This window comes from Nicotiana sylvestris, chromosome 10 (genome assembly GCF_000393655.2).
Source record: "Nicotiana sylvestris chromosome 10, ASM39365v2, whole genome shotgun sequence".
In the NCBI taxonomy this organism is placed as follows: Eukaryota; Viridiplantae; Streptophyta; class Magnoliopsida; order Solanales; family Solanaceae; genus Nicotiana; species Nicotiana sylvestris.
The window spans coordinates 53,832,002-53,845,961 of NC_091066.1; positions in this window are offsets into that span (position 1 = coordinate 53,832,002).

Consider the following 13,960-nt stretch of genomic DNA (forward strand, 5'->3'; position numbering starts at 1 on the left):
TGCGTCATACCATCATATATAACTGAGCCGGAGAGGCTGCGGTGAGATAAATAGAATAAAACATGTAAAACCAACTTATACATAAGATGTACAGTCCTATAAGACCAAAATAACCACTTGTACACTGAACATGGGCCGACAATGCCATACAATCTTTTACAAATATGACATCTGTCTACAAGCCTATAAGAATACATAATTGTCATAAAGGTTGGGATAGAGCCCCGCCATACCAAAAAATATACGTCTAAATTATACTGACCAAACAAGTAACTGCGGAGCAAATGGAGCGCACCAACACCTTCCGATGAGCTGATAGCCTACTTGGAGGACTCTTGACCTGTCTATCGGGACCTGTGGGCATAAAATGCAGCGTCCCCATGCAAAATGGACGTTAGTACAAATAATGTACCAAGTATGCAAGGAATGAAAATCGGTAACTAATAGACATGAGAGAAACATGGAGTGAAAGACTCGACTTGTAAGTCTAAATAACTCTGTAAATCATGAAATACTCATAGTGTCATGCATATGCATATGAATGTTATGTCGTGCGTAGGTATATGTGTTCATAACATCAATAAGCCTCCGAGGGCATCCCATCATATCATCTCGGCCATTGTGGGTAAAATCATAAACATATACCAGTTGATCAGGTGGTGGTACATATATAACGCCATAGCCTTTCCCATATCCCATATACATATATGTATATATATATATATATATATATATATATATATATACGTACATAACACCATCTATTCATGGGTCAATGCAACGTATAAATGCATGAGATGCATATGAAATATGTTAATAAAATCTCTCAGTACGTCATAAGACTATTATGCCTCTGATTAATATTATGAAATAAAATTTATCAACTTACATATTTTCTGAGACCCATGAACAGAAGATAGAATAATATGACACATGGGGAATCAAGAACATGAGCATGTTACATCTCGCATTTCTCGTACGTTAAAGTTTCATCTTCAGTTAATTGACATAGACTCGAGGATGAGATTATCTTGAGGTTAGCATATTTATGCTATATATAACAAGCAATAAGAAAGTGCCATAAAGGAAAGGGTACACGAATTAAAGAAAATGAGTTTCGTTGAAGGTTATCGATTTGGGATAAAATACGATCCGGGCTAAAACATCAGATACTTATGGACTAGTACCATAGGACCGTGATGATATAATGTATAAAATATATTAAAAATAAGTTGAATTTTAAGTAATTTGAAATAATTCTTAATTATGTGGGTAATTAGTTAATTATCGGGTAGTGGGATAATACCTAATTAATTAATAATTATAGGATAAGATTTAATAAAAACCCTCCCCCACCCTATGTGGCATCAAGCCACCACCCAACCCAAATGACTCATTAATCATATTGGGTAGGTGGCAATTTAAGGTGCTAATTGAAATACACCTCATACTAACATTTTCGAAGGCAAAAAGACTACAACTTGATATTGGATCAAAAAGAGATTTCTTAAAGAGATCTTCAACTAAATCCTTACAATTAGAACACTAACGATTCCTACAAATTCAACAATTCCATCAAGAGTTTGTACACATTAAGTAGCGCGGTTAAGGCTTGTAGCAATGTAAATCTTCAACAGTCCAAAATTTTTTTAGAACTGTAGCAATGTAAAATTTTGCAATTCTAAATGAGTACGGTGCAACCTTTTCCGAGAAATCATATGAATTTTTACTACTCCAGGTATTTTAAGGCCAAGCCTTTCCATCATTTTGGCATGATCTCGTCGTTACACAAGTTTGATAACGAGGCATAAAGAAAAATTCATATCCTAGAATTTACGTATATTTTTCTAGTCTCGCAAGTTACAATACTTTCTTTTTGGGACTTCATATTTATTTGAGTATTTCCTTCTCTCAGTCAAGAGAGCAACGAGTCTATCTATATATATATATATATATATATAGTATCACAGTATTATCATTACCATCGAGCTATAATCGATGGGTAGGCTCCTATTGGGCAACATCTAATCAGATGGTAAGTTATATACCAAGCCTACTATGGACGAGCGCCTATGAGCGAGCCCAGTTGGCCGAGATACAGAGCATAGGATGACCGAGTGACTATGAGCGAGCCTACTACGACAGAGCAGTTACATACATATACCGAGCCCTATAAGGCCAGACAACTATTTTTCTTATTATATTGAGAGAATAGAGTTAGTATCAATAGGTGGGCATATCTTCAAATTATCTTTGACCCCCAGTTGCTTTTTGTTATAATATTATCAGTTCAACTTTCATTATATTGTCTTACATACTCGGTACATTATTTCGTACTGACGTCCCTTTTTGGGGGTACTACATTTCATGCGTGCAGGTTCAGACAGAAATATGGGTAGACCTCCTCAGTAGGTGTTGCCCAAGTTCAGCTTTAGCGGTAAGATCCCCGTCCTTCAGAGATGGCGGATCTAGAAGTTTTATGTACATCTTTGTGTATATATGTAGATAGGTTATGAGTAGGTTTGGTCCCTATTCCGATCACAATATATCTATTCATAGAGGGTTGTGGACATATCCTATCAGTTAGTGCAGTATGTTGGGCTTGTAGGCCCTGTATGTATTTTTTGTTGGCTTGTCAGTTGTAGTAATTATGACGGCCTTGCCAGCCCATCTTTATATTGACATTTAGTCAGCGGTAGTCTCTATTTAGTTTTATATTTTGCATCGTACATTATCTTGTAATATGGCCCATGACAAAAGTATGACATTACATGTTCAGAGTCTTTTATTTGCAAGTGGTACACAAGGATAGCTGAGGCAGTGGGTGTCGGTCTAACCCCCAGGCTCGATGCATGACAAAAGTGGTATCATAGTAGTTTTGTCCTAGGGAGTCTACAAGCCGTGTCTAGTAGGGTCTTGTTTATAGATGTGTGGTGCACCACATTATATAAGCAGGGGGCTACTAGGCATTTAGGAGTTGGTTACCCTTCTTTCAAATCTAAATCATGCTATATAACTGAGTTATAGGAAATTTGAGTTAAACTTACGGGTTGGCTGTTGCATGCATAGATGACGGTAACTAGGAAGACTACGACTAGCCAGAGGAGAGAGATGACAATAGGTGAGGGGAATAGCAGGGTACCCCTAGTAGATGGGGCCCAATCAGAGGCCTAGGAAGAGACCCCTACTCAACCATTACTAGCTCCTCCGCCACTTGAGGAGATTCCTAGGGAGACCACACATCCAGTCCCCCCTCCGCTTCTATCAGATCAATACTTAAGGAGTGTGGTGCATTTGTTGGCACAGCTGGTAGCTACCCAACAACAGGCTAGAGCATCAGCCAATGGAGGACCGTTTGAGGGATCTAGGAGTTCAAGCGTCCGAGAGTTTATTGCTTTGAGTCCCCCAGAGTTCACAGGGACAGATCAGAGGGAGGACTCATAGTATTTCATAGATCAGCTTCACAAGATCTTTCGGGTTATGCATGCCATGGAGAAAGAGGCAGTTGAGCTAGCAGTTTTTCGACTCCGAGATATAGCCATTCTTTGGTACGAGAGATGGGAAAGGTCTAGAGGACGTGATGCACCTCCTACTATTTGGGAGAATTTTTCAGATGCCTTCCTTGACCAGTACTTACCGCGAGAGATCCGATAGGCCCGAGTATTCGAGAGTATAGTCTCCATTTTGACTCATTGGCCAGATATGCACCATCCATAGTTGCTACTATGCGGGATAGAATCCATAGGTTTATAGCAGGGTTGGCCCCAGAGTTAACCGAGGCATGTGCCACTGCTGCATTACAAGATAATATGGATATCTCCCGAATTTAGCCATTTGCTAAGAATATAGAAAGGGGTAGGCATCCACAGCAGGGTACGGAGAGGACTGACTCAAGGCAGCATAAGAGGATGAGGTTTGCTAGGTCTTAAGAGTAGTCTCCGGGTAGCTACATGCCCTAGTACTTCGAACGACGACCTAGACCTTCGCCACCTTAGGTACAGGGTTATAGGTATGACCGTTATACTTAGTTAGGACCATGTGAAATCTCCCAGGCGTCAAGTTGCAGCGACAACGTGATTCGGGGAAGACATGGCCATTTCAGCCACGATGCGCTATTTGCGAAAGAAGACACTTGGGACAATTCTGACTCGGTTCTGATACTTGTTATACATGTGGACGTACGGGGCATATGATGTGTGATTTCCCAAATAGAGATTTTAGGGGTATGGCGCAACTAGCGAATTCAGCAACATCATCATCTATGTCCGTGTATCCTTCAGGGCGCGAGTCTCAGTCTTCGGCTGGTAGAGGTCGAGGCAGAGGCAGAGGCAGAGGTAGAGGTAGAGTTTTTAGTTTAGGTAGTAACCAAAACTATAGCTATGAGTTAGTGGGTCGACAGGACCAGGAATCCTTACCAGACATTGTGACAGGTATGTTGACTATGCGCTGTCACGATGCTTATACCTTGATAGACCCAGGATCTACTTTATTGTGTATTACCCTATTTATCGCAAGGAAGTTTAGTATAGTGACTGAAATACTAAGTGATCCTTTTGCGGTATCTACACTAGTCGGAGAATCAATTATTGCTAGATGGGTTTATCGAGGTTGTACGGTATCAGTTTGTGGTCGTCAGACCTCAGCCGACCTAGTTGAGCTAGAGATGTTGGATTTTGATGCTATCATGGCATGGATTAGTTGGCAGCTTGCTATGCTACAGTTGATTGTCAATCAAAGATAGCTAGATTTCATTTTTTTGGTGAGCCAGTCCTTGAGTGGGTAGGTAATACAGCGATACCCAGAGGTAGGTTTATTTCCTATATGAAGGTGAGGAAAAGGATCGCAAAAGGGTGCATTTATCATATTGTGCGAGTCAGAGATATAGATATTGAGATACCTACACTTTAGTCTATTCTATTAGTAAATGAGTATGCAGATGTATTTCCAAATGAACTTCTAGGTATTCCCCTAGAGTGAGAGATTAATTTTGGCATCAATTTGCTTCCGGGAACTCAACCAATATCCATCCCTCCGTAAAGAATGACACCTGCCAAATTGAAGGAGTAGTTAAAAGATTGTTGGAAAAAGGTTTAATCAGGCCCAGTAATTCACCTTGGGGTGCACCAGTACTGTTTGTGCGCAAAAAAGATGGCTCGCTGAGGATGTGTATCGATTATAGGTAACTGAACAAGGTAACTATTAAGAATAAGTATCCACTTCCAAGGATAGATGACTTGTTTGATCAATGGCAGAGAGCTAGATGCTTCTCAAAGATAGATTTGAGGTCGGGGTACCACCAAGTTAGAGTTCGGGAGAGAGATATCCCCAAGACAACTTTCAGGACCCGATATGGCCACTTTGAGTTTCTTGTCATGTACTTCGGGTTGGCGAATGCACCTGCTGTATTTATGGACTTGATAAATAGCCTATTCTGTCCATATTTAGATCTGTTCGTGATAGTCTTTATTGATGATATTTTGGTTTATTCACGTTCAGAGGATGAGCATGCGGACCACCTGCCAGCGGTACTCCAAACCCTCCGTGATAGTAAATTATATGCTAAGTTTTCTAAATATGAGTTCTGGTTGAAGTCTATAGCATTCTTGGGGAACATTGTATCTGATAGATGTATAAAGGTAGACACTCAGAAAATTGAGGCTGTGTATTCCTGGCCTAGACTTACCACTCCAACAGAGGTTCGTAGCTTTCTAGGCTTGGCAGGATACTACCAGAGGTTCGTAGGGGTTTTTTCTTCTCTTTCGGAACCATTAACGAAGTTGACAAAAAAAGAAACTAAGTTTCAGTGGATGGAGGCTTGCGAGCGGAGTTTCCAAGAGCTTAAAAATAGGTGGACTTCAACACCAGTTCTAGCACTTCCAAATGGTCCAGATGGTTATGCCATGTATTGTGATGCCTCAGGTGTCGGTTCAGGATGTGTCCTAATGCAACATGGGAAAGTAATTGCATATGCTTCAAGGCAGTCAAGGAAGCATGAGCGGAATTATCCGACCCACGACCTCGAATTAGCTGCGGTTGTCCATGCACTTAAGATATGACAGCATTATGTATATGGTGTTCATGTTGATATATTCACATATCATAAAAGCCTTCAATACATCTTCAAGCAAAAAGAGTTAAATTTGTAACAGAGGCTATGGATTGAGTTATTGAAAGATTACAATGTTTACGTTCTCTACCATCTAGGGAAAGCTAATATTGTAGCAGATGCCTTAAGTCTCCGATCTATGGGTATCATAGCACATGTAGAGGCTGAAAAAAGACAATTAACTAAAGAGATTTATCAATTTGCTTCTTTGGTTGTTCGGTTAGTAGACTCTGGCAATGGTGGAGTTGTACTCCAAAATACTGCAAAATCATCTCTCGTAACTGAAGTAAAAGAGAAGCAGTACGAGGACCCAGATTTAGTCGAGTTGAGAGGGTGAGTTCCGCAGCAGAAGAAGACGTTGTTAGAACTCAAGGAAGACAAGGTTCTTAGATATAGGGGTCGTTTGTGTGTTCCAGATGTAGCAGGGCTACGAGACAGGATTATGTTAGCGGCACATTATTCGTGGTACTCCTTTCACCCTGGGTCGAGGAATATGTATCATGACATTAAGGATGTATATTGGTGGAACGATATGAAGAAGAACATTGCTGAGTATGTCGCTCAATGCCCTAGTTGCCAGCAGGTGAAGATATAGCACCAGAAGCTCGAAGGGCTAATGTAGACAATAGAGATCCCGACATGGAAATAGGAGTCGATAAACATGGACTTTATCACGAGTTTACTTCATTCTCATTATAAGTTCGATTCTATATGGTTGATAGGTCCTACCGGTCAGACCTACATATACAATAGAAGATTATACAAAATTATATGTTTACCTTGAAAATGGTAATTATAATTAGATTTTATTTTGTGGTTCTAAAAATATGTCATCTATTTTTATGCTATTTTTTAGGCAATTGATGCTAAGTGAAAGACTTGGAAACAAGATAATAGCTTGGAAACAATGTGATAACCAAACCGAATGGCCAATAATCGGGGCCTCGAGCTTGCATATTCAGGGCCTCGAGGTTGAGTCGGGTGCCCTGCTGAGGATAGTCGATGAGGGACTAACAATTATGATAAATTCAACAATGGCTCTTAATGGCCAATAATAAGCAATAAATGAAGGACAATAAATAGAACACAATGGATATGAGCAATAAATGGAAGTAATGAGATCAAGAGAATATGTTAGAGAGCAGAGAAAATGTTCTTGTATATTTAATATTGAGACTCAAACCTTCTACAAAATGACAAGGATCCCCTTTATATATGAGGGGGAATTCTAACATAGTATAAATGCATTTATTTCAAAGATATGGGGCTGGTACAACCATTTATTGCCATGATGCAAGCCTGGTCTAGCCTAATAGGCTTTGTCAGCTTTGGTCACGTGCCTTGGGAATCTCACATAGATCCACCGAAGCAACTAATTCACACTGCCTCGAGGCTAGTCGCTACTTACACTACATCGAAGTCGATCACTGGGAAACCTCGAGACACCTTGTTGATCGTAAAATCGAACTGCCGATTTCTTCCATATACAGATAGTCCCCGCGTTTCCTAGAACAAAGAGATAGGAAACGGTTTCGAACTCCTACTCCTTAGGAACTATCATCATGACGTCATCCCACCAGAGCATTAAATGCCATAACTCAAAAGCCGTGCAAGGGTCGCCGTCAACACGACTATCGAGAAGCCCACGAACCGCAATTGGTTCTTCCTTTCCGCTGTGCGTATGGATTCTATAAATACCTCAATCGTTTAATAATTCACACTTTTACAACATCTTCAAGCTTTAAGAGCCAAGGACATCCCCTTTCATGTTCTTCCTTCTTCCGTTCTTGACTCCTTACTTACTTTCTCAGAAAGGCCTTTCCACCACCATGGCTAGAACCTCTAAAATAGTGCCTCGAAAAGAGGATGTTGCCTCTTCGCCTCGAATATCCAAAGGCAAACCCAAAGTGATACCCACTATTGAATAGTGTACCCCTACTGAGTTCAACACAGTGAATGACTTTTCCGTCGAGAGACCCTCATCTACATTGGGCAGATGCGAGCATGTGTCCCGGTATATTAGAATTGTGACCAATATAGAGAAAGTGATGGAAGACTATCGGTGGGAGGAGACAGTGCTGGTTGAGATCCCCCGTTCTAATGAGAGCATAACGGACCATAAGGCTGGCTTTCTTTATGTATATATATACCTGTTCACTTTGGGTCCCGTCGATTCTTCAAACTCTTCTTCCTCGGCAATAGATCCGGTTATTTTTGACTTCTATGACAAGTACCAAGTGATGCTAGGCTAAATCTATCACCCTTTCTTGAGGATAGTCTACATGCTTTGTTATTTCTCCAACCAGGTCGTGGGTATGACCTTTACCCTTGACCATTTGATTAGATTGTATAGCCCTCCACTTTATTGAGGTTTAATTAAGCTTCACCTTCGGTCCACGAAGATATTTTTTTCGAGCATTGATGAGAATAAGGATCGAGGGTGGATGATCAGGTTTGTCCATGTGAGGACCTCGGACATCATCCCAAAGGAAAGGATTTCATTCCCGGAGGAGTGGAATACGCAGCGTAAGTACCTCTCCTTCGAACATTCTTTACTATCTTCTTACCTTCCCTGCAAAAATGATCTCCCATTCGTTTATGCAACTACCGTTTGGTATTAAGTGATCCATGATCTGGTGGGATGGATTAGGCAATTGGATACTTCGTTCCCATTTCTCGAGCGGTCTTGGCCCGACTTGGCTAAAACGCAATGGCCGGCCAAGAATCATGGTAAGCCTTTTTGTTATCGCCTATACCATGTTCCAATTCCTCTTTTTCATTGGCAAGTTTTGACTATTATGCCTTCGCAGGCCTTGGTGATGGAGTGCAAATGAGACAGCCTCCCGACGGCGAGGAAGAGGCTCTAAAGCCTAACAAGGGCAAGAAGAGTAGGAAAAAGGCGGCTGCTGAGTCTCTTGTGGCAAAGAAACCTAAATCACATAGGCCTCGAGCTATTGCTAGGACCTCGGCTTTAGCTTCCGGAGCAAGTCCCAATACTAGGAATGAAGACGGCGATGATGATGAGTACTGTTTGGTAAAAAGGATGAGGTGGGGCACGGATGTCCCGTAGTCGGCTGGGCCAAAGGCCACTGAATCGGGAACGGTCGATTTAGGTTGATCCCATATTGTGGAGATCCTCGAGGAGGGTGTGGACACGGTACCTGAGTCCCTGGATGGATATAGTGCAGTCCCTGCCGAGGAGACCATTGCTGCTGGTTCCAAAGGGTCCGAGCCCGGATCTTTTCAAGAATGGAATTTGCCCCTTGGCGATATCGATGCCCTCGATGGACTTAATTTGGGTCCTCGATTCTTGCCCGGGGAATTAAGGGATGCTTAAGACCCAAAGGCTACCAATGTGGGAGGTCCTCTGGAGGTCAGATATAAGCTCGACAACTTCCTCGATGGCATTTGGGAAGACATTGATCTCGATGATCCTAATGCTATCGAGGAGGTGGAGAGGCTCCATCAGCAGGTGATAATCTTTCTATGCACACCTTTAGTGCTTTAAGTATTTCTCCTTATTTTTTTGACTCTTTTGTTTTGCTATAGGCCAAGAGAAAGTATGCTCACGCTTTCTCTAAGCTGCGAGACGAGCATAGGAAGGAGATCGAGGGTCTTGCCTCGAGGTTAAAGGAGTTGGAGACCTCTTTTGCCCGAAAGGAAGAGGAACTGAGTGGGCTCCGAGCGAGATTGGAAGGAGTGTGCCAAGAAAAGGCTGGCCTTGCCGAGTAGGTAACTTGTCATTCATAAACTCATTCGTCATCCTCACAATTTGATGCTTACCAACTTATCTTTCCCTTTGCAGATCGGGCAGAAGGATGCTCTTGCGGGGCGACTTCAGGATGAAGCTGCTGCTATGAACGTGGAGATCCTCGAGCTGAGGGGGCGAAACTAGGTCATGGGCTCGGAGTTGACATTGTCCCAGGATCTTCTACAAATGCTCGAGAAGAGGCTATTGCACTATCCGCGGCCAAGTCCGAGGTCGAAGAGAATGCCGCTATATACCTGAAAGATGCTGCCACTGCGAATAAACTAGCCCGAGAGATATCAGAGAAGGGAAAGCAAAATCTGGCTCGGATTGTTGCTTACACTCGTGCAAAGGCAAGTAGGCAAGCCCTAGAGGAAGCTAGTGCTAAAGGTGTTGAACTCTCAGCTGAGATCGGGGAGGCCCGAGATTTGGAGGAAGAATTGGCACTATCTGTCACTTTGGATAAGGATCTCGGAGATGGCTTAGAGAGCAGTGGCGGTGAAGAGTAGACTTTCGTGGCCTTTCCTTCTCTTTTTTCTTTTTTATGTATGTATTTCCCAGGAAACATGTCTTGTAAAGGTGCTCCTTATAAACATTTTTTTGGCAATGTAAGAAAACTTTTCTGTTTCCAGCCTTGCATTCTTTATTTTTTGACGATCACGCGGAATTTAATCTTCGAACTTTGATGTCGACTCTTAAGAGTCCATACTTGGGGCAATCAGGACCCTCAAGTTCGGGCACCATCTCGATATTAGGTCGATAGCTTCTTTGGGGTTGATGCTTATAATAGTAGAAATCCTCGGGGTCTCAACATCTCCCGAGCATTGCGTGATAGCATTATTTATGCGATACGGTCGTGAGGTGATCGGGGTGGTCCCACTGGTACATTTCCCAAAAAGGTGGTGCTGACATGATCAGAATTAATTGTGTCGCTCGCCACTATATATGCATTTGCTCATTTCTTAACTGAGGATTCCACTACTCTGAGTAACTATCCCTCTCATAGAGCATTTATTCTTTGTGCTAGTTCTCTCATCATTTAAACTCAAAGCCTTCACATAAATTTTCATCCTCCTCTTTCTACGTTACCGTAGCCATGGCTTCTACGTCAAAATCCGTTCATCAAGGAGAGGAGAGTTCTACCTCTGCTTCGCGCTTGGTCGATGGTACACTGCCGATGTCTGGTGAGCTGACCTCGAGGTGCTTTGTCTTGAGGAGAGACTTTACATTGGAGAAACCTCTCAATGTTCTGGGCCGCCTAGAGCATGCGTCGAGATTTATTTCCTCAATAGTGGAGGAGCATCTCGAGGCAGTTAGAAAAGATGGCGGATGAAGGAGAGAGGTGGTATTGTAGGTACCTTTCCCGGAGGAGAGAAATATATCCCATTTCGAGGGGTTTTTGAACGTGCATACATAACCCTTTACATTGGGCCCTCTCAGTAGGGTCATCCTGAAATTTTGTAGAAGGTATCAGGTTACCTTGGCGTAGGCTCATCCGTCCCGTTGGAAGATAGTGCTGATGATAAGGTACTTTTCGGATAAGGTCAGGCTCGAATTCACCCTTAGTCATCTCATCAAGTTATATTGGCCTTTGCATTACCAGGGCTTGATTATTCTGCAACGTTAATCCATCCGGCCCTCGCCATTAGCAATGAAGATGACGAGGACCGGGGGTGGATGAGTCGATTTGTTCGAGCACGGAGAGTCCATATTATCCCCGGAGAGTTTCTGCCATTTCTTGAGTAATGGAATTTCACACGTAAGTGGTACACTTGTGTCTTCATTGTTTTTGTCCATAGTGGAGGTGAGCTCCTTGAAGATTTTCTTCTTTTTGATTTCTGTAGAGATCCCTTGGTTGCCAAACGAGGTTCCCGATTTGGAGAAATGGTCTCGTAAGGTGGTAGCTTGCTCAACTTATGATGAGAGAAAATGGCGAGACCTGTCCAAGGCGAGATGGGAGGCAAGACATCACGGTGTGTGCATAGTGGCTTGTTTCCTCAGAAAGGTACTTTCTTTTTAGCGCACTAACTCCGCCGCCGCAAGTGTTGGAGGGTTTTTCGAGATGAGGTTGTGTCCCCTCTGGGCAGAGGAAAGATTGCCAACCTCGGGACCGAGGATTGATAACAAACAAAAGGAATCCTCGAAGGGCGAGGATGCTTGCACTGAAGCGAGCCCTGCTCGGAAGGTCGAAAGAGTCATGTCGGTTGATCCTGCGGTCTCTGAGTGCTCTATTTTTGGAAAGACAGTTTTTTTCTTGTCGCCGTCTCCCATTCTCATCAAAGCCACTTCGAGGCCATTGTATGAGCGAATCGAATGGAACGTCGGGAAGCCGTACTCCCTTTGGGAGTAGTTTTACTAGGGCCGATGAGGCCAAGCTAGTATATGTGTGTTCAACTTTTGATGAAGCTCAACAACTTAGTTTCATGGTGAGTTTTGGCAGCCGATTCATGCTTTTTTAGTTTCGCATCTTCCCTTTCTTATTGAGCTCCTTTTTCGCAGGCCTTTGACAAGCTTAAGTCTGAGCTAGTTCGCCGTGAGGCCAAGTTGCGGAAAGCTTTGGATGGGGAGAAATCCCTCCGGCTTCTTTACAGAAAAAGGGGAGATGAGCTGGTATACCTACGTTATGAGGCAGATCGAAGTCGAAACTACGAGGGTTGTCTCGAAAAACAAGTAACCCTTGTTTTAAGTCGATGTATGCTCTTCTTTCCGCCTTTGTAGGCTAATATTCTCCTGTTTCAACTGTAGAGAAAAACGTAGGTTTTGGAACGAGTTTGGGGCAAATTTGGCCAGGTTAAGTGTGAGCATAACGAGCTAGAAACCCAAGTTGCAGCCTGGAGGGATGTTTTAGCCAAGGCTTCCACCCTTGAAGTGCAATTCCAGATCACTTGTGCAAATAGCCCGATCCGAATGAGCATGATTGCGAGGCTCGAGTAGGTAAAGGCATAGAACCGTCGACTACACCGCTGATCGACTATTTTTACCGCAAATAGGTGTTTCCAAATATAAAGAGTGATTTCGGAAGAGTGCGAACACTCATCAAGCGCCGGTATGATATTAATTGGGAACGAGTGGAATATGATGTGGAACATACTTTATGCAAAAATAAATAACACATTGTCAAGTATTTGCATGATAAAACATGTTCAAGCAATAAATGCAGTATCAAGATGAAACATAAAAGACATAAAAATAAAGAAATAAAAACAAGAAGAAGTTAGTTCATGTAGTATAGGGAAATATGACAAAGTAAACGAGGGAGTAGGGGCGGGAGAGAAATGATGTAGCAATTTTAAAACCAATAAAAGCAACTTGGAGTAAATAAGTATGACTAGAGAAAAGAATACACATGTTATAGCCAACTTGAGCAAGGAAGGGTGGAGAAGGGAAGGGATTTGCACCTTACAACGAATTCAAATAAAAGGAGGAAAGGGGAGGGATGTGCATGCAGCAATGAATTTGACAAATAAGAGGAAAAATAGGAGCGGGATGTGCATGTAGTAGCAAATAAAAGAAACACATTTATCTGAGAAGGCTAATTCATATAAGCCAAATTTTCTATGATAAGAGCCTAAATGTATCCCCAGCAAAGTCGTCATGCTGTCGCACCCCTTTTTTCTTACGAAATCGGGTTTCGACATATGGCAACTCTTTTAAAGGAAGGGTTAAAAGAGGAGAGTCACCATCTAAAGGGTTAAAGGTGCGTTAGGGCACCTATTTGCATATGACTCGGGTTTACTAGTTTGCATCACCAGAGATTGGGTAAGGGCTCAAAATTACCTCGAAGAGAAGGTGTTAGGCACTCTTCGAGGTCCACAACTATGGTTCCCGACCGAACTCTAATTATATGAATTAGTCAGATAAACAGAGCAAAAACAAGAAGTTTGAATAAATACAAACACTTGATTCAAAGATAAGATGGGAGGGTCCTAAGTTGTTTATCCTAAAGGATCACCCCATGCAACATAAATAATATTTCGTAACTCCCTCGGGATGGGGTGTTACTCGTTTAATTCAGCGGGCACACACTATCATCTCCTGCTACCCGATTACTATCTTTAAGATTTTACCTAAAGTGCACTAGTTGATTCTAAATCGTGCCTTATGCG